Genomic DNA, 27242 nt, shown 5'->3' with positions numbered 1-27242 from the left:
CCCCCCTTTCCCCCCAACAATGTCCTTTCTGTTTGCTTGTCGTATCAACTTCAAATAATTGTGGTTGTTATATCTTCTCCCCCCCCGGTTTGTATGTGTGTGTGTGTGTGTGAATTTATATATTAATTTTTAGCTCCATCCAATAAGTGAGAACATGTGGTATTTCTCTTTCTGTGCCTGACTTGTTTCATTTAATATAATTCTCTCAAGGTCCATCCATGTTGTTGCAAATGGCAGTATTTCATTCGTTTTTATAGCTGAGTAGTATTCCATTGTGTAGATGTACCACATTTTCCATATCCACTCATCTGATGATGGGCATTTGGGCTGGTTCCAACTCTTGGCTATTGTAAAGAGTGCTGCGATGAACATTGGGGAACAGGTATACCTTCGACTTGATGATTTCCATTCCTCTGGGTATATTCCCAACAGTGGGATGGCTGGGTCGTATGGTAGATCTATTTGCAATTGTTTAAGGAACCTCCATACCATTTTCCATAGAGGCTGCACCATTTTGCAGTCCCACCAACAATGTATGAGAGTTCCTTTTTCTCCGCAGCCTCCCCAGCATTTATCGTTCATAGTCTTTTGGATTTTAGCCATCCTAACTGGGGTTAGATGGTATCTCAATGTGGTTTTGATTTGCATTTCCCGGATGCTGAGGGATGTTGAGCATCTTTTCATATGTCTGTTGGCCATTTGTATATCTTCCTTAGAGAAATGCCTACTTAGCTCTTTTGCCCATTTTTTAATTGGGTTGCTTGTTTTCTTCTTGTAAAGTTGTTTGAGTTCCTTATATATTCTGGATATTAATCCTTTGTCAGATATATATTTTGCAAATATTTTCTCCCACTCTGTTGGTTGTCTTTTAACTCTGTTAATTGTTTCTTTTGCTGTGCAGAAGCTTTTTAGTTTGATATAATCCCATTTGTTTATTTTTCCTTTGGTTGCCTGTGCTTTTGGGGTCGTATTCATGAAGTCTGTGCCCAGTCCTATTTCCTGAAGTGTTTCTCCTATGTTTTCTTTAAGAAGTTTTATTGTCTCAGGATGTATATTTAAATCCTTAATCCATTTTGAGTTGATTTTAGTATACGGTGAGAGGTATGGATCTAGTTTCATTCTCCTGCATATCGATATCCAGTTATCCCAGCACCACTTGCTGAAGAGGCAGTCCCTTCCCCAGTGAATAGGCTTGGTGCCTTCGTCAAAGATCAGATGGCAGTAAGTGTGTGGGTTGATTTCTGGATTCTCTATTCTATTCCATTGGTCAGCGTGTCTGTTTTTATGCCAGTACCATACTGTTTTGGTTATTATAGCTTTGTAGTATAGCTTAAAGTCAGGTAGTGTTATGCCTCCAGCTTTATTTTCTTTGCTGAGCATTGCTTTGGCTATTCGTGGTCTTTTATTGTTCCATATAAATGTCTGAATAGTTTTTTCCATTTCTGAGAAAAATGTCTTTGGAATTTTGATGGGGATTGCGTTGAATTTGTATATCACTTTGGGTAGTATGGACATTTTCACTATGTTGATTCTTCCAATCCAAGAGCATGGAATATCTTTCCATCTTCTTGTATCCTCTCTAATTTCTCTCAGCAGTGGTTTGTAGTTCTCATTATAGAGATTTTTCACATCCTTGGTTAACTCAATTCCTAAGTATTTTATTTTTTTGGTGGCTATTGTAAATGGGCAGGCTTTCTTGATTTCTCCTTCTGCGTGTTCACTATTGGAGAAAAGAAATGCTACTGATTTTTGTGTGTTGATTTTGTATCCTGCTACATTGCTGAAATCATTTATCAATTCCAACAGTTTTTTTGTAGAGGTTTTAGGCTGTTCGATATATAGGATCATGTCATCTGCAAACAGGGACAGTTTGACTTCATCGTTTCCAATCTGGATGCCCTTTATTTCCTTCTCTTCTCTGATTGCTCTGGTGAGTACTTCCAACACTATGTTGAATAGGAGTGGTGAGAGTGGGCATCCTTGTCTAGTTCCTGTTCTTAAAGGAAAAGCTTTCAGCTTTTCCCCATTCAGGATGATATTGGCAGTGGGTTTGGCATATATGGCTTTAATTATGTTGAGATACTTTCCCTCTATACCTAACTTATAGAGGGTCTTTGTCATGAATGAGTGCTGAACTTTATCAAATGCTTTTTCAGCATCTATAGAGATGATCATATGGTCCTTGTGTTTGAGTTTATTAATATGGTGTATCACATTTATTGATTTGCGTATGTTGAACCAACCTTGCATCCCTGGGATGAATCCCACTTGATCGTGATGAATAATTTTTCGTATGTGTTGCTGTATTCTGTTTGCTAGTATTTTAGTGAGGATTTTTGCATCTATATTCATCAAGGATATCGGCCTGTAGTTTTCTTTTTTGGTTATATCTCAACCTGGTTTTGGTATCAGGATGATGTTTGCTTCATAGAATGAGTTTGGGAGATTTGCGTCTGTTTCAATCTCTTGGAATAGTGTGTAAAGAATCGGTGTCAATTCCTGTTTGAATGTTTGGTAAAATTCTGCTGTGAATCCATCTGGTCCTGGGCTTTTCTTTGTTGGGAGCCTTCTGATAACAGCTTCAATCTCCTTTATTGTTATTGGTCTGTGCAAATTTTCTACGTCTTCACGGTTCAGTTTTGGGAGCTTGTGTGTGTCCAGAAATTTATCCATTTCCTCCAGATTCTCAAATTTGTTGTCGTATAGTTGTTTATAGTAGTCTCGAATGATTCCTTGTATTTCAGATGAATCAGTTGTAATATCGCCTTTTTCATTTCTAATTTTTGTTATTTGAGTCTTCTCTCTTCTTTTTTTTTGTTAGCCATGCTAATGGTTTGTCTATTTTATTTATCTTTTCAAAAAACCAACTTTTTGATTCGTTGATCTTTTGAATTGTTTTTTGGTTTTCAATTTCATTCAGTTCTGCTCTGATCTTAATGATTTCTTTCCGTCTGCTAACTTTAGGTTTGGATTGTTCTTGTTTTTCTAGTTCTTTAAGGTGAAGTGTTAGGTTGTTCACTTGCCATCTTTCTATTCTTCTGAAGTGAGCATTTAATGCAATAAATTTTCCCCTCAATACTGCTTTTGCAGTATCCCACAGGTTTTGGTATGATGTATCATTGTTTTCATTAGTTTCAATAAACTTTTTGATTTCCTGCTTGATTTCTTCTTGGACCCATATGTCATTAAGTAGAATGCTGTTTAATTTCCATGTGTTTGTATAGTTTCCAGAGATTTGTTTGTTATTAATTTCTAGTTTTAATCCATTGTGGTCTGAGAAGATACATGGGATAATTCCAATTTTTTTGAATTTATTGAGACTTGATTTGTGACCTAATACGTGATCTATCCTGGAGAATGATCCATGTGCTGATGAGAAGAATGAATATTCTGAGGTTGTTGGGTGGAATGTTCTGTAGATATCTGCCAATTCCAATTGGTCTAGAGTCTTGTTTAGATCTTGTGTTTCTCTACTGATTCTTTGCCTAGATGATCTGTCTAATATTGACAGTGGAGTGTTCAGGTCCCCTGCTATTATGGTATTAGTGTCTATTTCCTTCTTTAGGTCTAATAGAGTTTGTTTTATAAATCTGGCTGCTCCAACATTGGGTGCGTACATATTTATGATTGTTATGTCTTCTTGATGGATCAGTCCTTTTATCATTAAGTAGTGTCCCTCATTGTCTCTTTTTATGGTTTTTAGTTTAAAGTCTATTTTGTCAGATATAAGAATAGCTACTCCAGCTCGTTTTTCTTTTCTGTTTGCATGGTAAATCTTTTTCCATCCTTTCACTCTTAGTCTGTGTGAATCTTTATGGGTGAGGTGGGTCTCTTGTAGGCAGCATATAGTTGGGTCCTGCTTTTTGATCCAGTCAGCCAGTCTGTGTCTTTTAATTGGGGAATTTAAGCCTTTAACATTAAGAGTTGTTATTGAAAGGTGTTGATTTATTCCTAGCATTTTATTGGTTGTTTGGTTGTCTTAGGTGTCTTTTGTTCCTTGCTTTCTGATTTACTGTTTGGTTTCTTTGTTTGTTGGTTCCTTAGGTTGTAGATAGTGTTTTTGTTAGCTTGTTTTCTCTTCATGAATGCCATTTTTATTGTACTAGCGGGTTTAGATTTTTCTTGGGTTTTTATGGCAGTGGTAGTTATTTTTCAGGAACCAAACCCAGTACTCCCTTGAGGATTTCTTGTAAGGGTGGTCGTGTGGTAGTGAACTCCCGCAGTTTTTGTTTGTCTGAGAAATATACAATTTGCCCCTCATTTCGGAAGGATAGCCTTGCAGGGTAGAGTATTCTTGGCTGGCAATCTTTGTCTTTTAGTATTTTGAAAATATCATCCCATTCCTTTCTAGCTTTTAGGGTTTGTGATGAAAAGTCTGATGTTAACCTGATTGGGGCTCCCTTATAGGTGATTTGATGCCTCTCTCTTGCAGCTTTTAAGATTCTCTCTTTGTCTCTGAGTTTTGCCAATTTGACTATGACATGTCTTGGAGAAGGCCTTTTTGGGTTGAATACGTTTGGAGATCGTTGAGCTTCCTGGATCTGAAGATCTGTGATTTTTCCTATACCTGGGAAGTTTTCTGCCACTATTTTGTTGAATATGTTTTCAATGGAAACTCCATTTTCTTCCCCTTCTGGAATACCCATGACTCGGATATTTGAGCGCTTGAGGTTGTCTGATATCTCTCTCAGATTTTCTTCCATGTCCTTGATTCTTTTTTCTTTCTTTTTGTCTGCTTGTGTTATTTCAAACAGCCCATCTTCAAGTTCAGAGGTTCTCTCTTCAACTTCGACAAGCCTGCTGGTTAAACTCTCCGTTGTGTATTTTATTTCGCTGAATAACTTCTTCAGTTCAGCAAGTTCTGCTACATTTTTTTTCAGGACATTGATTTCCTTGTATATTTCCTCTTTCAGATCCTGTATACTTTTCCTCATTTCATCATGATGTCTAGCTGAGTTTTCTTGTATCTCATTCAGTTCCCTTAGAATTATCACTCGAAATTCCTTGTCAGTTATTTCAAGGGCTTCTTGTTCTATAGGATCTAGAGTATAAGATTTATTAACTTTTGGTGGTGTACTTTCTTGATTTTTTGTATTTCTGGTGCCTTTTCTTTTGGTGTTTATTCATTGTGGCAGGGGGTTTCACAGTCCACCGGTTTGAGACTAATGACTAACTAGGATGTTGCTGTGGTTGCCAATTTGGTATGGCTCCCGCCGTGACTGCTCAGTTGGCCTCTAGTGTCTTGTGTGTGTGGTTGCCTCGGGTCTTGGGCTTCTCCGGGGATCCACCTTTCTGGTCAGCTTGGACTCTGCTGGGCTGGTGGATCACGTACCACAGGGTGTGTGATCTCTGTTGAGCTTTCACTTCCTGTACAGGACTTCTCCCCGTTCCGTGTGCTCTGGCCCAGGCTGTTAGATCGTGCAGTGGTGACCCCACCGGGTGTGTGGTTTCTGTCGAGTCTCCGCCTCCCTGGCCGCACGTCTCCCCCCTCTGTGCACACTGTGCTGGGCTGGGGTGTGTCTTCTGCACCCCTCGTCCAACAGCTGGGCCTTCAAGACCCTGCTCAGCACCGCCTCGCCCAGGAAGTCTACCAGGTTTCTGCTAGGCACAGACGACCGGTCTCTCTGGGTGCCTTGGTAGCACTGTGTAGATCTTTCTCGGGTCTTGTTCACCTTTGTATCCCCCGGGTACAGACCGAGTCTAGTGCCCGCCTGCAGCCTGCTCTCCAGCAGGTTCAAGCGGACCTGGGAACTCTCCTACCACACTATTCCCAACCAGAAATTCGTTAGGCTTTTTTCCAAACTGGTGGTCGCTGAGATGGTATCTGCCTCCCAGTAACAGGAAGTTTACCGGGGCCGGAGTCCAGGGTGTGGTGGAGTGACAGTCGGCCCGCCCGTACTTCCTTGCCCTCCCAACACTGGTCGGGATGCCCCACGCCCCCAGGCCCGCCAGAGAACCGCGGAGGGAGTGGGAGAGGAGGCCGGCCCGCAGGCTCCGGAAAGCCCCGCGCCAGGCCAAGCAAATGGGCTCAGTGATGGCCGAGCAGGGCGGAGCTGCCCGCACCTGGGAAAATGGAGGCAGCACCGGGGCGGTGAGTGGCCCGGTGGTGCAGGCGGGAGCCGCGTGGGCATCCACCCACCGAACAGAGCTGTGCCAGGGATCACTCACAGTGCTGTGCCAGGTCGGGTGCTCGCTCTCTGTCTCTGGTTTGTCGCCTTCCGTGTTCTCGGCGCTGCCGCCTCGGGTATTCAGTCGCGGCGCGGCTCAGGCGCTCCCAGGAGCCGTCTTTAATGCCGGTCTGAAACCTCGAATCCTGAATAGGGCAGCTGGCCGCCTTCAGCGCGGCCCCAGCCTCCGGGATCCTGGCTGCATCCACAGCAGCCGTGGAGCCGTGTTCCCTGTTTCAAGACTCGCTTTTGCAGCTAAGAATCAGTTCTTTTCTTGCTCCACACTTCAAAGCTGTTGCCTGTAAATGAGGCAGCCTCTACTGCCGGGGGCAAAGTGGCGTTGAGCCCCCACGACCGGCCAGCAGCTGTAGTCCTCCCTTAAGAGATGGTGAGAGGAAGGTCCACAAGTTTCCCGGCTGCCTGAGGCCCAGTGGCCGCCTTTTACACCTCCGCTACTCCGCGCCAGCCGCCGCAGCCGCCGCCATCTTGAAACTCCGGATGGGTAGGTTTTAAACACTGGGGTGCTCTCTTTCCCTCGGTTAAGCTCAATTCTCTTCTGGGAAAATTGCATGAGTATCTTTCACAGACGTGGCTGGGGAGCTTCCCTCAGCCATGTCCGGAAAAGTTCTCATAAAGGCAGGTCATCAAAACGTTCCGAACTTTCAATTCCGGAGGGTACTTGTGACGTCTACATGGTGGTGCCTGGTTTCACTGCGCTTAGGTCAAATCTAAGTGGGGAAGATCGTGTGCCTATCTTACACCAGCATTTCCGCCAGTGCTCTCGAATCATATACTCAATGCTGTTTCGAGTGGGAAAATCCAATCCACCTTCCAACGGAGAATATCTCCAATATGGCTGAGAGATCTCCACGCGCTGCTGCCATTCTCTGTGTCCGTTAACCAAGACACTGAGTTGTTGTGTGTGTGACCATCGGTTATTGAGCTTGTCATCCGTGGGGAAGATAGGATAACGTAGTCAGGCTCCCTCGACTCAGGTTTTGTTGGGGGTCTGGCAGCGCATTTCTGGTGCTTCGCAGTTGTGTGTGGGTGGACTTAGAGCGCATGTGCACCAAGGTTCTGGTTCAGTCAATCGTTTTGGTGTGTTCTGCAGTTCGGGAAGCAGAGCTGGCCAGCAGAGCTCACCCCTCCAATTAGAACATGTTTTCTCTGCTCACAGCGGCTCACTTTCCCTTTCGACTTTGCCTGTAACACTGGAGTGTCTGAGTATCCCCGTTGCACTGCCTAGCTCCTACACGACTGTGTGTTGAATACAGTCTACAGTTTCTTCCATCGTGGCTCGATTGAAAATTTGCCTTTTACCTAGCTCCCAGAACTGCGTGTGAAGGGTTCGAATGGGCTTAAAGGACTCTCTGAGCTCCGGACGCCAGGCCTACCTCCACATCATCCATTCCTCTCTTCCAATTGACCACACGCTGCTTAAAATGACGTTTCGCTAACACATGCTCAAGAAGAATGTCGGCTATATAGAAGTGAGGTCTCCATCGTTGTGCTTCCCCTCATTGAGTTAGAGTGAATATTTAATGCGAAAGCATCCGTGGGAATCTTTCCCAGTCATGTCTGGCAATGCAGCTTTACCGATTATGTAATGCCATTGAAATGGTGCTTTCCGTTCCCTATCTAAACAAGCATATCTGAGAGTTCTTTTTGAGGTGTACCTTGCAGTGGTTTTTTCACTCCCGTACACTGCGTCTAGTAATGGGGACTTTCCTCTTGTAGGAATCTCAGAGATTTCCAGGAGTATTCCCCTATTGGACACTTCAGGGGATTGTAGTGGTGGATTCCGCGACCCGTTCCAAACCGGAAGTTCGTCGCCAATATGGGAGGTCTACTTTGTGTTGATTTGATTCCCTCCGAAAACCTCATATGTGAATGGAAACCTCCTGGGACCATCTTCACAAGAGATTTTGAAAAAAGGTGCTCCCATCCTGTATCCAATGCTGCTTTTGATTTGGTTCCTCCATACCAGATCCAAACGGGAACTTCTTCAACACATGTGTGAGTTCTACTTTATCTAGTCCTGTTTCACTCGGGGAAGTTTCATTCCAAATGTCACACCTGTTCTGACAATCATCCACACATCACTTCCCGAATGCCCTCTTAGCACGTGCAAACTGTTGCCTCTAATGGTGTTTTCCCACGAACTACCCAAAGAGGAATTTGAAAACTTGCGAGGCGTATTCGTCATGGTGCTGCTCTTTTTCCTCACAACGCCTGAAAAACCGAAGAGGATCCTCCTCTGAGTATGCTTCTCAGTCATTTCCACATGGGTCCCCTCGTGGTGCACTCAAGTCTCGTCTAATGCTATTTTCCCATGCGCTTTCAAACCGCGAGCACCCTCAGATGATGTGTGACTGTACGTTCTCTTTACTTGCAGTACTTGCAGCCCTGCGTAAAGCTTCCTTGTGTGTGGGGAAGCTCGTGACTCTCAGTCACCCAGATTGTAAAGAAATCCTGTCTATGTACGCAGTGTTGCTGAAATGGCGTTTCAGGAGGTCAGATCCAACCCAGAATGGACACCGGATGGGTAGGGTTTATTTTTTATTTATTTATTTATTTTATGTATTTATTTTTTTTTAATTTTATTTTGTCGATATATATTGTAGCTGATTATTGCTCCCCATCACCAAAACCTCCCTCCCTTCTCCCTCCCCCCTTTCCCCCCAACAATGTCCTTTCTGTTTGCTTGTCGTATCAACTTCAAATAATTGTGGTTGTTATATCTTCTCCCCCCCCGGTTTGTATGTGTGTGTGTGTGTGTGAATTTATATATTAATTTTTAGCTCCATCCAATAAGTGAGAACATGTGGTATTTCTCTTTCTGTGCCTGACTTGTTTCATTTAATATAATTCTCTCAAGGTCCATCCATGTTGTTGCAAATGGCAGTATTTCATTCGTTTTTATAGCTGAGTAGTATTCCATTGTGTAGATGTACCACATTTTCCATATCCACTCATCTGATGATGGGCATTTGGGCTGGTTCCAACTCTTGGCTATTGTAAAGAGTGCTGCGATGAACATTGGGGAACAGGTATACCTTCGACTTGATGATTTCCATTCCTCTGGGTATATTCCCAACAGTGGGATGGCTGGGTCGTATGGTAGATCTATTTGCAATTGTTTAAGGAACCTCCATACCATTTTCCATAGAGGCTGCACCATTTTGCAGTCCCACCAACAATGTATGAGAGTTCCTTTTTCTCCGCAGCCTCCCCAGCATTTATCGTTCATAGTCTTTTGGATTTTAGCCATCCTAACTGGGGTTAGATGGTATCTCAATGTGGTTTTGATTTGCATTTCCCGGATGCTGAGGGATGTTGAGCATCTTTTCATATGTCTGTTGGCCATTTGTATATCTTCCTTAGAGAAATGCCTACTTAGCTCTTTTGCCCATTTTTTAATTGGGTTGCTTGTTTTCTTCTTGTAAAGTTGTTTGAGTTCCTTATATATTCTGGATATTAATCCTTTGTCAGATATATATTTTGCAAATATTTTCTCCCACTCTGTTGGTTGTCTTTTAACTCTGTTAATTGTTTCTTTTGCTGTGCAGAAGCTTTTTAGTTTGATATAATCCCATTTGTTTATTTTTCCTTTGGTTGCCTGTGCTTTTGGGGTCGTATTCATGAAGTCTGTGCCCAGTCCTATTTCCTGAAGTGTTTCTCCTATGTTTTCTTTAAGAAGTTTTATTGTCTCAGGATGTATATTTAAATCCTTAATCCATTTTGAGTTGATTTTAGTATACGGTGAGAGGTATGGATCTAGTTTCATTCTCCTGCATATCGATATCCAGTTATCCCAGCACCACTTGCTGAAGAGGCAGTCCCTTCCCCAGTGAATAGGCTTGGTGCCTTCGTCAAAGATCAGATGGCAGTAAGTGTGTGGGTTGATTTCTGGATTCTCTATTCTATTCCATTGGTCAGCGTGTCTGTTTTTATGCCAGTACCATACTGTTTTGGTTATTATAGCTTTGTAGTATAGCTTAAAGTCAGGTAGTGTTATGCCTCCAGCTTTATTTTCTTTGCTGAGCATTGCTTTGGCTATTCGTGGTCTTTTATTGTTCCATATAAATGTCTGAATAGTTTTTTCCATTTCTGAGAAAAATGTCTTTGGAATTTTGATGGGGATTGCGTTGAATTTGTATATCACTTTGGGTAGTATGGACATTTTCACTATGTTGATTCTTCCAATCCAAGAGCATGGAATATCTTTCCATCTTCTTGTATCCTCTCTAATTTCTCTCAGCAGTGGTTTGTAGTTCTCATTATAGAGATTTTTCACATCCTTGGTTAACTCAATTCCTAAGTATTTTATTTTTTTGGTGGCTATTGTAAATGGGCAGGCTTTCTTGATTTCTCCTTCTGCGTGTTCACTATTGGAGAAAAGAAATGCTACTGATTTTTGTGTGTTGATTTTGTATCCTGCTACATTGCTGAAATCATTTATCAATTCCAACAGTTTTTTTGTAGAGGTTTTAGGCTGTTCGATATATAGGATCATGTCATCTGCAAACAGGGACAGTTTGACTTCATCGTTTCCAATCTGGATGCCCTTTATTTCCTTCTCTTCTCTGATTGCTCTGGTGAGTACTTCCAACACTATGTTGAATAGGAGTGGTGAGAGTGGGCATCCTTGTCTAGTTCCTGTTCTTAAAGGAAAAGCTTTCAGCTTTTCCCCATTCAGGATGATATTGGCAGTGGGTTTGGCATATATGGCTTTAATTATGTTGAGATACTTTCCCTCTATACCTAACTTATAGAGGGTCTTTGTCATGAATGAGTGCTGAACTTTATCAAATGCTTTTTCAGCATCTATAGAGATGATCATATGGTCCTTGTGTTTGAGTTTATTAATATGGTGTATCACATTTATTGATTTGCGTATGTTGAACCAACCTTGCATCCCTGGGATGAATCCCACTTGATCGTGATGAATAATTTTTCGTATGTGTTGCTGTATTCTGTTTGCTAGTATTTTAGTGAGGATTTTTGCATCTATATTCATCAAGGATATCGGCCTGTAGTTTTCTTTTTTGGTTATATCTCAACCTGGTTTTGGTATCAGGATGATGTTTGCTTCATAGAATGAGTTTGGGAGATTTGCGTCTGTTTCAATCTCTTGGAATAGTTTGTAAAGAATCGGTGTCAATTCCTGTTTGAATGTTTGGTAAAATTCTGCTGTGAATCCATCTGGTCCTGGGCTTTTCTTTGTTGGGAGCCTTCTGATAACAGCTTCAATCTCCTTTATTGTTATTGGTCTGTGCAAATTTTCTACGTCTTCACGGTTCAGTTTTGGGAGCTTGTGTGTGTCCAGAAATTTATCCATTTCCTCCAGATTCTCAAATTTGTTGTCGTATAGTTGTTTATAGTAGTCTCGAATGATTCCTTGTATTTCAGATGAATGAGTTGTAATATCGCCTTTTTCATTTCTAATTTTTGTTATTTGAGTCTTCTCTCTTCTTTTTTTTTGTTAGCCATGCTAATGGTTTGTCTATTTTATTTATCTTTTCAAAAAACCAACTTTTTGATTCGTTGATCTTTTGAATTGTTTTTTGGTTTTCAATTTCATTCAGTTCTGCTCTGATCTTAATGATTTCTTTCCGTCTGCTAACTTTAGGTTTGGATTGTTCTTGTTTTTCTAGTTCTTTAAGGTGAAGTGTTAGGTTGTTCACTTGCCATCTTTCTATTCTTCTGAAGTGAGCATTTAATGCAATAAATTTTCCCCTCAATACTGCTTTTGTACTATCCCACAGGTTTTGGTATGATGTATCATTGTTTTCATTAGTTTCAATAAACTTTTTGATTTCCTGCTTGATTTGTTCTTGGACCCATATGTCATTAAGTAGAATGCTGTTTAATTTCCATGTGTTTGTATAGTTTCCAGAGATTTGTTTGTTATTAATTTCTAGTTTTAATCCATTGTGGTCTGAGAAGATACATGGGATAATTCCAATTTTTTTGAATTTATTGAGACTTGATTTGTGACCTAATACGTGATCTATCCTGGAGAATGATCCATGTGCTGATGAGAAGAATGAATATTCTGAGGTTGTTGGGTGGAATGTTCTGTAGATATCTGCCAATTCCAATTGGTCTAGAGTCTTGTTTAGATCTTGTGTTTCTCTACTGATTCTTTGCCTAGATGATCTGTCTAATATTGACAGTGGAGTGTTCAGGTCCCCTGCTATTATGGTATTAGTGTCTATTTCCTTCTTTAGGTCTAATAGAGTTTGTTTTATAAATCTGGCTGCTCCAACATTGGGTGCGTACATATTTATGATTGTTATGTCTTCTTGATGGATCAGTCCTTTTATCATTAAGTAGTGTCCCTCATTGTCTCTTTTTATGGTTTTTAGTTTAAAGTCTATTTTGTCAGATATAAGAATAGCTACTCCAGCTCGTTTTTCTTTTCTGTTTGCATGGTAAATCTTTTTCCATCCTTTCACTCTTAGTCTGTGTGAATCTTTATGGGTGAGGTGGGTCTCTTGTAGGCAGCATATAGTTGGGTCCTGCTTTTTGATCCAGTCAGCCAGTCTGTGTCTTTTAATTGGGGAATTTAAGCCTTTAACATTAAGAGTTGTTATTGAAAGGTGTTGATTTATTCCTAGCATTTTATTGGTTGTTTGGTTGTCTTAGGTGTCTTTTGTTCCTTGCTTTCTGATTTACTGTTTGGTTTCTTTGTTTGTTGGTTCCTTAGGTTGTAGATCGTGTTTTTGTTAGCTTGTTTTCTCTTCATGAATGCCATTTTTATTGTACTAGCGGGTTTAGATTTTTCTTGGGTTTTTATGGCAGTGGTAGTTATTTTTCAGGAACCAAACCCAGTACTCCCTTGAGGATTTCTTGTAAGGGTGGTCGTGTGGTAGTGAACTCCCGCAGTTTTTGTTTGTCTGAGAAATATACAATTTGCCCCTCATTTCGGAAGGATAGCCTTGCAGGGTAGAGTATTCTTGGCTGGCAATCTTTGTCTTTTAGTATTTTGAAAATATCATCCCATTCCTTTCTAGCTTTTAGGGTTTGTGATGAAAAGTCTGATGTTAACCTGATTGGGGCTCCCTTATAGGTGATTTGACGCTTCTCTCTTGCAGCTTTTAAGATTCTCTCTTTGTCTCTGAGTTTTGCCAATTTGACTATGACATGTCTTGGAGAAGGCCTTTTTGGGTTGAATACGTTTGGAGATCGTTGAGCTTCCTGGATCTGAAGATCTGTGATTTTTCCTATACCTGGGAAGTTTTCTGCCACTATTTTGTTGAATATGTTTTCAATGGAAACTCCATTTTCTTCCCCTTCTGGAATACCCATGACTCGGATATTTGAGCGCTTGAGGTTGTCTGATATCTCTCTCAGATTTTCTTCCATGTCCTTGATTCTTTTTTCTTTCTTTTTGTCTGCTTGTGTTATTTCAAACAGCCCATCTTCAAGTTCAGAGGTTCTCTCTTCAACTTCGACAAGCCTGCTGGTTAAACTCTCCGTTGTGTATTTTATTTCGCTGAATAACTTCTTCAGTTCAGCAAGTTCTGCTACATTTTTTTTCAGGACATTGATTTCCTTGTATATTTCCTCTTTCAGATCCTGTATACTTTTCCTCATTTCATCATGATGTCTAGCTGAGTTTTCTTGTATCTCATTCAGTTTCCTTAGAATTATCACTCGAAATTCCTTGTCAGTTATTTCAAGGGCTTCTTGTTCTATAGGATCTAGAGTATAAGATTTATTAACTTTTGGTGGTGTACTTTCTTGATTTTTTGTATTTCTGGTGCCTTTTCTTTTGGTGTTTATTCATTGTGGCAGGGGGTTTCACAGTCCACCGGTTTGAGACTAATGACTAACTAGGATGTTGCTGTGGTTGCCAATTTGGTATGGCTCCCGCCGTGACTGCTCAGTTGGCCTCTAGTGTCTTGTGTGTGTGGTTGCCTCGGGTCTTGGGCTTCTCCGGGGATCCACCTTTCTGGTCAGCTTGGACTCTGCTGGGCTGGTGGATCACGTACCACAGGGTGTGTGATCTCTGTTGAGCTTTCACTTCCTGTACAGGACTTCTCCCCGTTCCGTGTGCTCTGGCCCAGGCTGTTAGATCGTGCAGTGGTGACCCCACCGGGTGTGTGGTTTCTGTCGAGTCTCCGCCTCCCTGGCCGCACGTCTCCCCCCTCTGTGCACACTGTGCTGGGCTGGGGTGTGTCTTCTGCACCCCTCGTCCAACAGCTGGGCCTTCAAGACCCTGCTCAGCACCGCCTCGCCCAGGAAGTCTACCAGGTTTCTGCTAGGCACAGACGACCGGTCTCTCTGGGTGCCTTGGTAGCACTGTGTAGATCTTTCTCGGGTCTTGTTCACATTTGTATCCCCCGGGTACAGACCGAGTCTAGTGCCCGCCTGCAGCCTGCTCTCCAGCAGGTTCAAGCAGACCTGGGAACTCTCCTACCACACTATTCCCAACCAGAAATTCGTTAGGCTTTTTTCCAAACTGGTGGTCGCTGACATGGTATCTGCCTTCCAGTAACAGGAAGTTTACCGGGGCCGGAGTCCAGGGTGTGGTGGAGTGACAGTCGGCCTGCCCGTACTTCCTTGCCCTCCCAACACTGGTCGGGATGCCCCACGCCCCCAGGCCCGCCAGAGAACCGCGGAGGGAGTGGGAGAGGAGGCCGGCCCGCAGGCTCCGGAAAGCCCCGCGCCAGGCCAAGCAAATGGGCTCAGTGATGGCCGAGCAGGGCGGAGCTGCCCGCACCTGGGAAAATGGAGGCAGCACCGGGGCGGTGAGTGGCCCGGTGGTGCAGGCGGGAGCCGCGTGGGCATCCACCCACCGAACAGAGCTGTGCCAGGGATCACTCACAGTGCTGTGCCAGGTCGGGTGCTCGCTCTCTGTCTCTGGTTTGTCGCCTTCCGTGTTCTCGGCGCTGCCGCCTCGGGTATTCAGTCGCGGCGCGGCTCAGGCGCTCCCAGGAGTCTTCTTTAATGCCGGTCTGAAACCTCGAATCCTGAATAGGGCAGCTGGCCGCCTTCAGCGCGGCCCCAGCCTCCGGGATCCTGGCTGCATCCACAGCAGCCGTGGAGCCGTGTTCCCTGTTTCAAGACTCGCTTTTGCAGCTAAGAATCAGTTCTTTTCTTGCTCCACACTTCAAAGCTGTTGCCTGTAAATGAGGCAGCCTCTACTGCCGGGGGCAAAGTGGCGTTGAGCCCCCACGACCGGCCAGCAGCTGTAGTCCTCCCTTAAGAGATGGTGAGAGGAAGGTCCACAAGTTTCCCGGCTGCCTGAGGCCCAGTGGCCGCCTTTTACACCTCCGCTACTCCGCGCCAGCCGCCGCAGCCGCCGCCATCTTGAAACTCCGGATGGGTAGGTTTTAAACACTGGGGTGCTCTCTTTCCCTCGGTTAAGCTCAATTCTCTTCTGGGAAAATTGCATGAGTATCTTTCACAGACGTGGCTGGGGAGCTTTCCTCAGCCATGTCCGGAAAAGTTCTCATAAAGGCGGGTCATCAAAACGTTCCGAACTTTCAATTCCGGAGGGTACTTGTGACGTCTACATGGTGGTGCCTGGTTTCACTGCGCTTAGGTCAAATCTAAGTGGGGAAGATCGTGTGCCTATCTTACACCAGCATTTCCGCCAGTGCTCTCGAATCATATACTCAATGCTGTTTCGAGTGGGAAAATCCAATCCACCTTCCAACGGAGAATATCTCCAATATGGCTGAGAGATCTCCACGCGCTGCTGCCATTCTCTGTGTCCGTTAACCAAGACACTGAGTTGTTGTGTGTGTGACCATCGGTTATTGAGCTTGTCATCCGTGGGGAAGATAGGATAACGTAGTCAGGCTCCCTCGACTCAGGTTTTGTTGGGGGTCTGGCAGCGCATTTCTGGTGCTTCGCAGTTGTGTGTGGGTGGACTTAGAGCGCATGTGCACCAAGGTTCTGGTTCAGTCAATCGTTTTGGTGTGTTCTGCAGTTCGGGAAGCAGAGCTGGCCAGCAGAGCTCACCCCTCCAATTAGAACATGTTTTCTCTGCTCACAGCGGCTCACTTTCCCTTTCGACTTTGCCTGTAACACTGGAGTGTCTGAGTATCCCCGTTGCACTGCCTAGCTCCTACACGACTGTGTGTTGAATACAGTCTACAGTTTCTTCCATCGTGGCTCGATTGAAAATTTGCCTTTTACCTAGCTCCCAGAACTGCGTGTGAAGGGTTCGAATGGGCTTAAAGGACTCTCTGAGCTCCGGACGCCAGGCCTACCTCCACATCATCCATTCCTCTCTTCCAATTGACCACACGCTGCTTAAAATGACGTTTCGCTAACACATGTTCAAGAAGAATGTCGGCTATATAAAAGTGAGGTCTCCATCGGGCTGCTTCCCTTCATTGAGTTAGAGTGAATATTTAATGCGAAAGCATCCGTGGGAATCTTTCCCAGTCATGTCTGGCAATGCAGCTTTACCGATTATGTAATGCCATTGAAATGGTGCTTTCCGTTCCCTATCTAAACAAGCATATCTGAGAGTTCTTTTTGAGGTGTACCTTGCAGTGCTTTTTCACTCCCGTACACTGCGTCTAGTAATGGGGACTTTCCTCTTGTAGGAATCTCAGAGATTTCCAGGAGTATTCCCCTATTGGACACTTCAGGGGATTGTAGTGGTGGATTCCGCGACCCGTTCCAAACAGGAAGTTCGTCGCCAATATGAGAGGTCTACTTTGTGTTGATTTGATTCCCTCCGAAAACCTCATATGTGAATGGAAACCTCCTGGGACCATCTTCACAAGAGATTTTGAAAAAAGGTGCTCCCATCCTGTATCCAATGCTGCTTTTGATTTGGTTCCTCCATACCAGATCCAAACGGGAACTTCTTCAACACATGTGTGAGTTCTACTTTATCTAGTCCTGTTTCACTCGGGGAAGTTTCATTCCAAATGTCACACCTGTTCTGACAATCATCCACACATCACTTCCCGAATGCCCTCTTAGCACGTGCAAACTGTTGCCTCTAATGGTGTTTTCCCACGAACTACCCAAAGAGGAATTTGAAAACTTGCGAGGCGTATTCGTCATGGTGCTGCTCTTTTTCCTCACAACGCCTGAAAAACCGAAGAGGATCCTCCTCTGAGTATGCTTCTCAGTCATTTCCACATGGGTCCCCTCGTGGTGCACTCAAGTCTCGTCTAATGCTATTTTCCCATGCGCTTTCAAACCGCGAGCACCCTCAGATGATGTGTGACTGTACGTTCTCTTTACTTGCAGTACTTGCAGCCCTGCGTAAAGCTTCCTTGTGTGTGGGGAAGCTCGTGACTCTCAGTCACCCAGATTGTAAAGAAATCCTGTCTATGTACGCAGTGTTGCTGAAATGGCGTTTCAGGAGGTCAGATCCAACCCAGAATGGACACCGGATGGGTAGGGTTTATTTTTTTTTTATTTATTTATTTTATGTATTTATTTTTTTTTAATTTTATTTTGTCGATATATATTGTAGCTGATTATTGCTCCCCATCACCAAAACCTCCCTCCCTTCTCCCTCCCCCCTTTCCCCCCAACAATGTCCTTTCTGTTTGCTTGTCGTATCAACTTCAAATAATTGTGGTTGTTATATCTTCTCCCCCCCCGGTTTGTATGTGTGTGTGTGTGTGTGTGTGTGTGTGTGTGAATTTATATATTAATTTTTAGCTCCATCCAATAAGTGAGAACATGTGGTATTTCTCTTTCTGTGCCTGACTTGTTTCATTTAATATAATTCTCTCAAGGTCCATCCATGTTGTTGCAAATGGCAGTATTTCATTCGTTTTTATAGCTGAGTAGTATTCCATTGTGTAGATGTACCACATTTTCCATATCCACTCATCTGATGATGGGCATTTGGGCTGGTTCCAACTCTTGGCTATTGTAAAGAGTGCTGCGATGAACATTGGGGAACAGGTATACCTTCGACTTGATGATTTCCATTCCTCTGGGTATATTCCCAACAGTGGGATGGCTGGGTCGTATGGTAGATCTATTTGCAATTGTTTAAGGAACCTCCATACCATTTTCCATAGAGGCTGCACCATTTTGCAGTCCCACCAACAATGTATGAGAGTTCCTTTTTCTCCGCAGCCTCCCCAGCATTTATCGTTCATAGTCTTTTGGATTTTAGCCATCCTAACTGGGGTTAGATGGTATCTCAATGTGGTTTTGATTTGCATTTCCCGGATGCTGAGGGATGTTGAGCATCTTTTCATATGTCTGTTGGCCATTTGTATATCTTCCTTAGAGAAATGCCTACTTAGCTCTTTTGCCCATTTTTTAATTGGGTTGCTTGTTTTCTTCTTGTAAAGTTGTTTGAGTTCCTTATATATTCTGGATATTAATCCTTTTTCAGATGTATATTTTGCAAATATTTTCTCCCACTCTGTTGGTTGTCTTTTAACTCTTTTAATTGTTTCTTTTGCTGTGCAGAAGCGTTTTAGTTTGATATAATCCCATTTGTTTATTTTTCCTTTGGTTGCCTGTGCTTTTGGGGTCGTATTCATGAAGTCTGTGCCCAGTCCTATTTCCTGAAGTGTTTCTCCTATGTTTTCTTTAAGAAGTTTTATTGTCTCAGGATGTATATTTAAATCCTTAATCCATTTTGAGTTGATTTTAGTATACGGTGAGAGGTATGGATCTAGTTTCATTCTCCTGCATATCGATATCCAGTTATCCCAGCACCACTTGCTGAAGAGGCAGTCCCTTCCCCAGTGAATAGGCTTGGTGCCTTCGTCAAAGATCAGATGGCAGTAAGTGTGTGGGTTGATTTCTGGATTCTCTATTCTATTCCATTGGTCAGCGTGTCTGTTTTTATGCCAGTACCATACTGTTTTGGTTATTATAGCTTTGTAGTATAGCTTAAAGTCAGGTAGTGTTATGCCTCCAGCTTTATTTTCTTTGCTGAGCATTGCTTTGGCTATTCGTGGTCTTTTATTGTTCCATATAAATGTCTGAATAGTTTTTTCCATTTCTGAGAAAAATGTCTTTGGAATTTTGATGGGGATTGCGTTGAATTTGTATATCACTTTGGGTAGTATGGACATTTTCACTATGTTGATTCTTCCAATCCAAGAGCATGGAATATCTTTCCATCTTCTTGTATCCTCTCTAATTTCTCTCAGCAGTGGTTTGTAGTTCTCATTATAGAGATTTTTCACATCCTTGGTTAACTCAATTCCTAAGTATTTTATTTTTTTGGTGGCTATTGTAAATGGGCAGGCTTTCTTGATTTCTCCTTCTGCATGTTCACTATTGGAGAAAAGAAATGCTACTGATTTTTGTGTGCTGATTTTGTATCCTGCTACATTGCTGAAATCATTTATCAATTCCAACAGTTTTTTTGTAGAGGTTTTAGGCTGTTCGATATATAGGATCATGTCATCTGCAAACAGGGACAGTTTGACTTCATCGTTTCCAATCTGGATGCCCTTTATTTCCTTCTCTTCTCTGATTGCTCTGGTGAGTATTTCCAACACTATGTTGAATAGGAGTGGTGAGAGTGGGCATCCTTGTCTAGTTCCTGTTCTTAAAGGAAAAGCTTTCAGCTTTTCCCCATTCAGGATGATATTGGCAGTGGGTTTGGCATATATGGCTTTAATTATGTTGAGATACTTTCCCTCTATACCTAACTTATAGAGGGTCTTTGTCATGAATGAGTGCTGAACTTTATCAAATGCTTTTTCAGCATCTATAGAGATGATCATATGGTCCTTGTGTTTGAGTTTATTAATATGGTGTATCACATTTATTGATTTGCGTATGTTGAACCAACCTTGCATCCCTGGGATGAATCCCACTTGATCGTGATGAATAATTTTTCGTATGTGTTGCTGTATTCTGTTTGCTAGTATTTTAGTGAGGATTTTTGCATCTATATTCATCAAGGATATTGGCCTGTAGTTTTCTTTTTTGGTTATATCTCAACCTGGTTTTGGTATCAGGATGATGTTTGCTTCATAGAATGAGTTTGGGAGATTTGCGTCTGTTTCAATCTCTTGGAATAGTTTGTAAAGAATCGGTGTCAATTCCTGTTTGAATGTTTGGTAAAATTCTGGTGTGAATCCATCTGGTCCTGGGCTTTTCTTTGTTGGGAGCCTTCTGATAACAGCTTCAATCTCCTTTATTGTTATTGGTCTGTGCAAATTTTCTACGTCTTCACGGTTCAGTTTTGGGAGCTTGTGTGTGTCCAGAAATTTATCCATTTCCTCCAGATTTTCAAATTTGTTGTCGTATAGTTGTTTATAGTAGTCTCGAATGATTCCTTGTATTTCAGATGAATCAGTTGTAATATCGCCTTTTTCATTTCTAATTTTTGTTATTTGAGTCTTCTCTCTTCTTTTTTTTTGTTAGCCATGCTAATGGTTTGTCTATTTTATTTATCTTTTCAATAAACCAACTTTTTGATTCGTTGATCTTTTGAATTGTTTTTTGGTTTTCAATTTCATTCAGTTCTGCTCTGATCTTAATGATTTCTTTCCGTCTGCTAACTTTAGGTTTGGATTGTTCTTGTTTTTCTAGTTCTTTAAGGTGAAGTGTTAGGTTGTTCACTTGCCATCTTTCTATTCTTCTGAAGTGAGCATTTAATGCAATAAATTTTCCCCTCAATACTGCTTTTGCAGTATCCCACAGGTTTTGGTATGATGTATCATTGTTTTCATTAGTTTCAATAAACTTTTTGATTTCCTGCTTGATTTCTTCTTGGACCCATATGTCATTAAGTAGAATGCTGTTTAATTTCCATGTGTTTGTATAGTTTCCAGAGATTTGTTTGTTATTAATTTCTAGTTTTAATCCATTGTGGTCTGAGAAGATACATGGGATAATTCCAATTTTTTTGAATTTATTGAGACTTGATTTGTGACCTAATACGTGATCTATCCTGGAGAATGATCCATGTGCTGATGAGAAGAATGAATATTCTGAGGTTGTTGGGTGGAATGTTCTGTAGATATCTGCCAATTCCAATTGGTCTAGAGTCTTGTTTAGATCTTGTGTTTCTCTACTGATTCTTTGCCTAGATGATCTGTCTAATATTGACAGTGGAGTGTTCAGGTCCCCTGCTATTATGGTATTAGTGTCTATTTCCTTCTTTAGGTCTAATAGAGTTTGTTTTATAAATCTGGCTGCTCCAACATTGGGTGCGTACATATTTATGATTGTTATGTCTTCTTGATGGATCAGTCCTTTTATCATTAAGTAGTGTCCCTCATTGTCTCTTTTTATGGTTTTTAGTTTAAAGTCTATTTTGTCAGATATAAGAATAGCTACTCCAGCTCGTTTTTCTTTTCTGTTTGCATGGTAAATCTTTTTCCATCCTTTCACTCTTAGTCTGTGTGAATCTTTATGGGTGAGGTGGGTCTCTTGTAGGCAGCATATAGTTGGGTCCTGCTTTTTGATCCAGTCAGCCAGTCTGTGTCTTTTAATTGGGGAATTTAAGCCTTTAACATTAAGAGTTGTTATTGAAAGGTGTTGATTTATTCCTAGCATTTTATTGGTTGTTTGGTTGTCTTAGGTGTCTTTTGTTCCTTGCTTTCTGATTTACTGTTTGGTTTCTTTGTTTGTTGGTTCCTTAGGTTGTAGATAGTGTTTTTGTTAGCTTGTTTTCTCTTCATGAATGCCATTTTTATTGTACTAGCGGGTTTAGATTTTTCTTGGGTTTTTATGGCAGTGGTAGTTATTTTTCAGGAACCAAACCCAGTACTCCCTTGAGGATTTCTTGTAAGGGTGGTCGTGTGGTAGTGAACTCCCACAGTTTTTGTTTGTCTGAGAAATATACAATTTGCCCCTCATTTCAGAAGGATAGCCTTGCAGGGTAGAGTATTCTTGGCTGGCAATCTTTGTCTTTTAGTATTTTGAAAATATCATCCCATTCCTTTCTAGCTTTTAGGGTTTGTGATGAAAAGTCTGATGTTAACCTGATTGGGGCTCCCTTATAGGTGATTTGACGCTTCTCTCTTGCAGCTTTTAAGATTCTCTCTTTGTCTCTGAGTTTTGCCAATTTGACTATGACATGTCTTGGAGAAGGCCTTTTTGGGTTGAATACGTTTGGAGATCGTTGAGCTTCCTGGATCTGAAGATCTGTGATTTTTCCTATACCTGGGAAGTTTTCTGCCACTATTTTGTTGAATATGTTTTCAATGGAAACTCCATTTTCTTCCCCTTCTGGAATACCCATGACTCGGATATTTGAGCGCTTGAGGTTGTCTGATATCTCTCTCAGATTTTCTTCCATGTCCTTGATTCTTTTTTCTTTCTTTTTGTCTGCTTGTGTTATTTCAAACAGCCCATCTTCAAGTTCAGAGGTTCTCTCTTCAACTTCGACAAGCCTGCTGGTTAAACTCTCCGTTGTGCTTTTTATTTCGCTGAATAACTTCTTCAGTTCAGCAAGTTCTGCTACATTTTTTTTCAGGACATTGATTTCCTTGTATATTTCCTCTTTCAGATCCTGTATACTTTTCCTCATTTCATCATGATGTCTAGCTGAGTTTTCTTGTATCTCATTCAGTTTCCTTAGAATTATCACTCGAAATTCCTTGTCAGTTATTTCAAGGGCTTCTTGTTCTATAGGATCTAGAGTATAAGATTTATTAACTTTTGGTGGTGTACTTTCTTGATTTTTTGTATTTCTGGTGCCTTTTCTTTTGGTGTTTATTCATTGTGGCAGGGGGTTTCACAGTCCACCGGTTTGAGACTAATGACTAACTAGGATGTTGCTGTGGTTGCCAATTTGGTATGGCTCCCGCCGTGACTGCTCAGTTGGCCTCTAGTGTCTTGTGTGTGTGGTTGCCTCGGGTCTTGGGCTTCTCCGGGGATCCACCTTTCTGGTCAGCTTGGACTCTGCTGGGCTGGTGGATCACGTACCACAGGGTGTGTGATCTCTGTTGAGCTTTCACTTCCTGTACAGGACTTCTCCCCGTTCCGTGTGCTCTGGCCCAGGCTGTTAGATCGTGCAGTGGTGACCCCACCGGGTGTGTGGTTTCTGTCGAGTCTCCGCCTCCCTGGCCGCACGTCTCCCCCCTCTGTGCACACTGTGCTGGGCTGGGGTGTGTCTTCTGCACCCCTCGTCCAACAGCTGGGCCTTCAAGACCCTGCTCAGCACCGCCTCGCCCAGGAAGTCTACCAGGTTTCTGCTAGGCACAGACGACCGGTCTCTCTGGGTGCCTTGGTAGCACTGTGTAGATCTTTCTCGGGTCTTGTTCAACTTTGTATCCCCCGGGTACAGACCGAGTCTAGTGCCCGCCTGCAGCCTGCTCTCCAGCAGGTTCAAGCAGACCTGGGAACTCTCCTACCACACTATTCCCAACCAGAAATTCGTTAGGCTTTTTTCCAAACTGGTGGTCGCTGAGATGGTATCTGCCTCCCAGTAACAGGAAGTTTACCGGGGCCGGAGTCCAGGGTGTGGTGGAGTGACAGTCGGCCCGCCCGTACTTCCTTGCCCTCCCAACACTGGTCGGGATGCCCCACGCCCCCAGGCCCGCCAGAGAACCGCGGAGGGAGTGGGAGAGGAGGCCGGCCCGCAGGCTCCGGAAAGCCCCGCGCCAGGCCAAGCAAATGGGCTCAGTGATGGCCGAGCAGGGCGGAGCTGCCCGCACCTGGGAAAATGGAGGCAGCACCGGGGCGGTGAGTGGCCCGGTGGTGCAGGCGGGAGCCGCGTGGGCATCCACCCACCGAACAGAGCTGTGCCAGGGATCACTCACAGTGCTGTGCCAGGTCGGGTGCTCGCTCTCTGTCTCTGGTTTGTCGCCTTCCGTGTTCTCGGCGCTGCCGCCTCGGGTATTCAGTCGCGGCACGGCTCAGGCGCTCCCAGGAGTCTTCTTTAATGCCGGTCTGAAACCTCGAATCCTGAATAGGGCAGCTGGCCGCCTTCAGCGCGGCCCCAGCCTCCGGGATCCTGGCTGCATCCACAGCAGCCGTGGAGCCGTGTTCCCTGTTTCAAGACTCGCTTTTGCAGCTAAGAATCAGTTCTTTTCTTGCTCCACACTTCAAAGCTGTTGCCTGTAAATGAGGCAGCCTCTACTGCCGGGGGCAAAGTGGCGTTGAGCCCCCACGACCGGCCAGCAGCTGTAGTCCTCCCTTAAGAGATGGTGAGAGGAAGGTCCACAAGTTTCCCGGCTGCCTGAGGCCCAGTGGCCGCCTTTTACACCTCCGCTACTCCGCGCCAGCCGCCGCAGCCGCCGCCATCTTGAAACTCCGGATGGGTAGGTTTTAAACACTGGGGTGCTCTCTTTCCCTCGGTTAAGCTCAATTCTCTTCTGGGAAAATTGCATGAGTATCTTTCACAGACGTGGCTGGGGAGCTTTCCTCAGCCATGTCCGGAAAAGTTCTCATAAAGGCGGGTCATCAAAACGTTCCGAACTTTCAATTCCGGAGGGTACTTGTGACGTCTACATGGTGGTGCCTGGTTTCACTGCGCTTAGGTCAAATCTAAGTGGGGAAGATCGTGTGCCTATCTTACACCAGCATTTCCGCCAGTGCTCTCGAATCATATACTCAATGCTGTTTCGAGTGGGAAAATCCAATCCACCTTCCAACGGAGAATATCTCCAATATGGCTGAGAGATCTCCACGCGCTGCTGCCATTCTCTGTGTCCGTTAACCAAGACACTGAGTTGTTGTGTGTGTGACCATCGGTTATTGAGCTTGTCATCCGTGGGGAAGATAGGATAACGTAGTCAGGCTCCCTCGACTCAGGTTTTGTTGGGGGTCTGGCAGCGCATTTCCGGTGCTTCGCAGTTGTGTGTGGGTGGACTTAGAGCGCATGTGCACCAAGGTTCTGGTTCAGTCAATCGTTTTGGTGTGTTCTGCAGTTCGGGAAGCAGAGCTGGCCAGCAGAGCTCACCCCTCCAATTAGAACATGTTTTCTCTGCTCACAGCGGCTGAATTTCCCTTTCGACTTTGCCTGTAACACTGGAGTGTCTGAGTATCCCCGTTGCACTGCCTAGCTCCTACACGACTGTGTGTTGAATACAGTCTACAGTTTCTTCCATCGTGGCTCGATTGAAAATTTGCCTTTTACCTAGCTCCCAGAACTGCGTGTGAAGGGTTCGAATGGGCTTAAAGGACTCTCTGAGCTCCGGACGCCAGGCCTACCTCCACATCATCCATTCCTCTCTTCCAATTGACCACACGCTGCTTAAAATGACGTTTCGCTAACACATGCTCAAGAAGAATGTCGGCTATGTAGAAGTGAGGTCTCCATCGTGCTGCTTCCCTTCATTGAGTTAGAGTGAATATTTAATGCGAAAGCATCCGTGGGAATCTTTCCCAGTCATGTCTGGCAATGCAGCTTTACCGATTATGTAATGCCATTGAAATGGTGCTTTCCGTTCCCTATCTAAACAAGCATATCTGAGAGTTCTTTTTGAGGTGTACCTTGCAGTGCTTTTTTCACTCCCGTACACTGCGTCTAGTAATGGGGACTTTCCTCTTGTAGGAATCTCAGAGATTTCCAGGAGTATTCCCCTATTGGACACTTCAGGGGATTGTAGTGGTGGATTCCGCGACCCGTTCCAAACCGGAAGTTCGTCGCCAATATGAGAGGTCTACTTTGTGTTGATTTGATTCCCTCCGAAAACCTCATATGTGAATGGAAACCTCCTGGGACCATCTTCACAAGAGATTTTGAAAAAAGGTGCTCCCATCCTGTATCCAATGCTGCTTTTGATTTGGTTCCTCCATACCAGATCCAAACGGGAACTTCTTCAACACATGTGTGAGTTCTACTTTATCTAGTCCTGTTTCACTCGGGGAAGTTTCATTCCAAATGTCACACCTGTTCTGACAATCATCCACACATCACTTCCCGAATGCCCTCTTAGCACGTGCAAACTGTTGCCTCTAATGGTGTTTTCCCACGAACTACCCAAAGAGGAATTTGAAAACTTGCGAGGCGTATTCGTCACGGTGCTGCTCTTTTTCCTCACAACGCCTGAAAAACCGAAGAGGATCCTCCTCTGAGTATGCTTCTCAGTCATTTCCACATGGGTCCCCTCGTGGTGCACTCAAGTCTCGTCTAATGCTATTTTCCCATGCGCTTTCAAACCGCGAGCTCCCTCAGATGATGTGTGACTGTACGTTCTCTTTACTTGCAGTACTTGCAGCCCTGCGTAAAGCTTCCTTGTGTGTGGGGAAGCTCGTGACTCTCAGTCACCCAGATTGTAAAGAAATCCTGTCTATGTACGCAGTGTTGCTGAAATGGCGTTTCAGGAGGTCAGATCCAACCCAGAATGGACACCGGATGGGTAGGGTTTATTTTTTATTTATTTATTTATTTTATGTATTTATTTTTTTTAAATTTTATTTTGTCGATATATATTGTAGCTGATTATTGCTCCCCATCACCAAAACCTCCCTCCCTTCTCCCTCCCCCCTTTCCCCCCAACAATGTCCTTTCTGTTTGCTTGTCGTATCAACTTCAAATAATTGTGGTTGTTATATCTTCTCCCCCCCCGGTTTGTATGTGTGTGTGTGTGTGTGTGTGTGTGTGTGAATTTATATATTAATTTTTAGCTCCATCCAATAAGTGAGAACATGTGGTATTTCTCTTTCTGTGCCTGACTTGTTTCATTTAATATAATTCTCTCAAGGTCCATCCATGTTGTTGCAAATGGCAGTATTTCATTCGTTTTTATAGCTGAGTAGTATTCCATTGTGTAGATGTACCACATTTTCCATATCCACTCATCTGATGATGGGCATTTGGGCTGGTTCCAACTCTTGGCTATTGTAAAGAGTGCTGCGATGAACATTGGGGAACAGGTATACCTTCGACTTGATGATTTCCATTCCTCTGGGTATATTCCCAACAGTGGGATGGCTGGGTCGTATGGTAGATCTATTTGCAATTGTTTAAGGAACCTCCATACCATTTTCCATAGAGGCTGCACCATTTTGCAGTCCCACCAACAATGTATGAGAGTTCCTTTTTCTCCGCAGCCTCCCCAGCATTTATCGTTCATAGTCTTTTGGATTTTAGCCATCCTAACTGGGGTTAGATGGTATCTCAATGTGGTTTTGATTTGCATTTCCCGGATGCTGAGGGATGTTGAGCATCTTTTCATATGTCTGTTGGCCATTTGTATATCTTCC

Source organism: Cynocephalus volans, chromosome 18, assembly GCF_027409185.1.
Source record: "Cynocephalus volans isolate mCynVol1 chromosome 18, mCynVol1.pri, whole genome shotgun sequence".
Lineage (NCBI taxonomy): Eukaryota > Metazoa > Chordata > Mammalia > Dermoptera > Cynocephalidae > Cynocephalus > Cynocephalus volans.
This window is presented reverse-complemented; position numbering follows the sequence as displayed.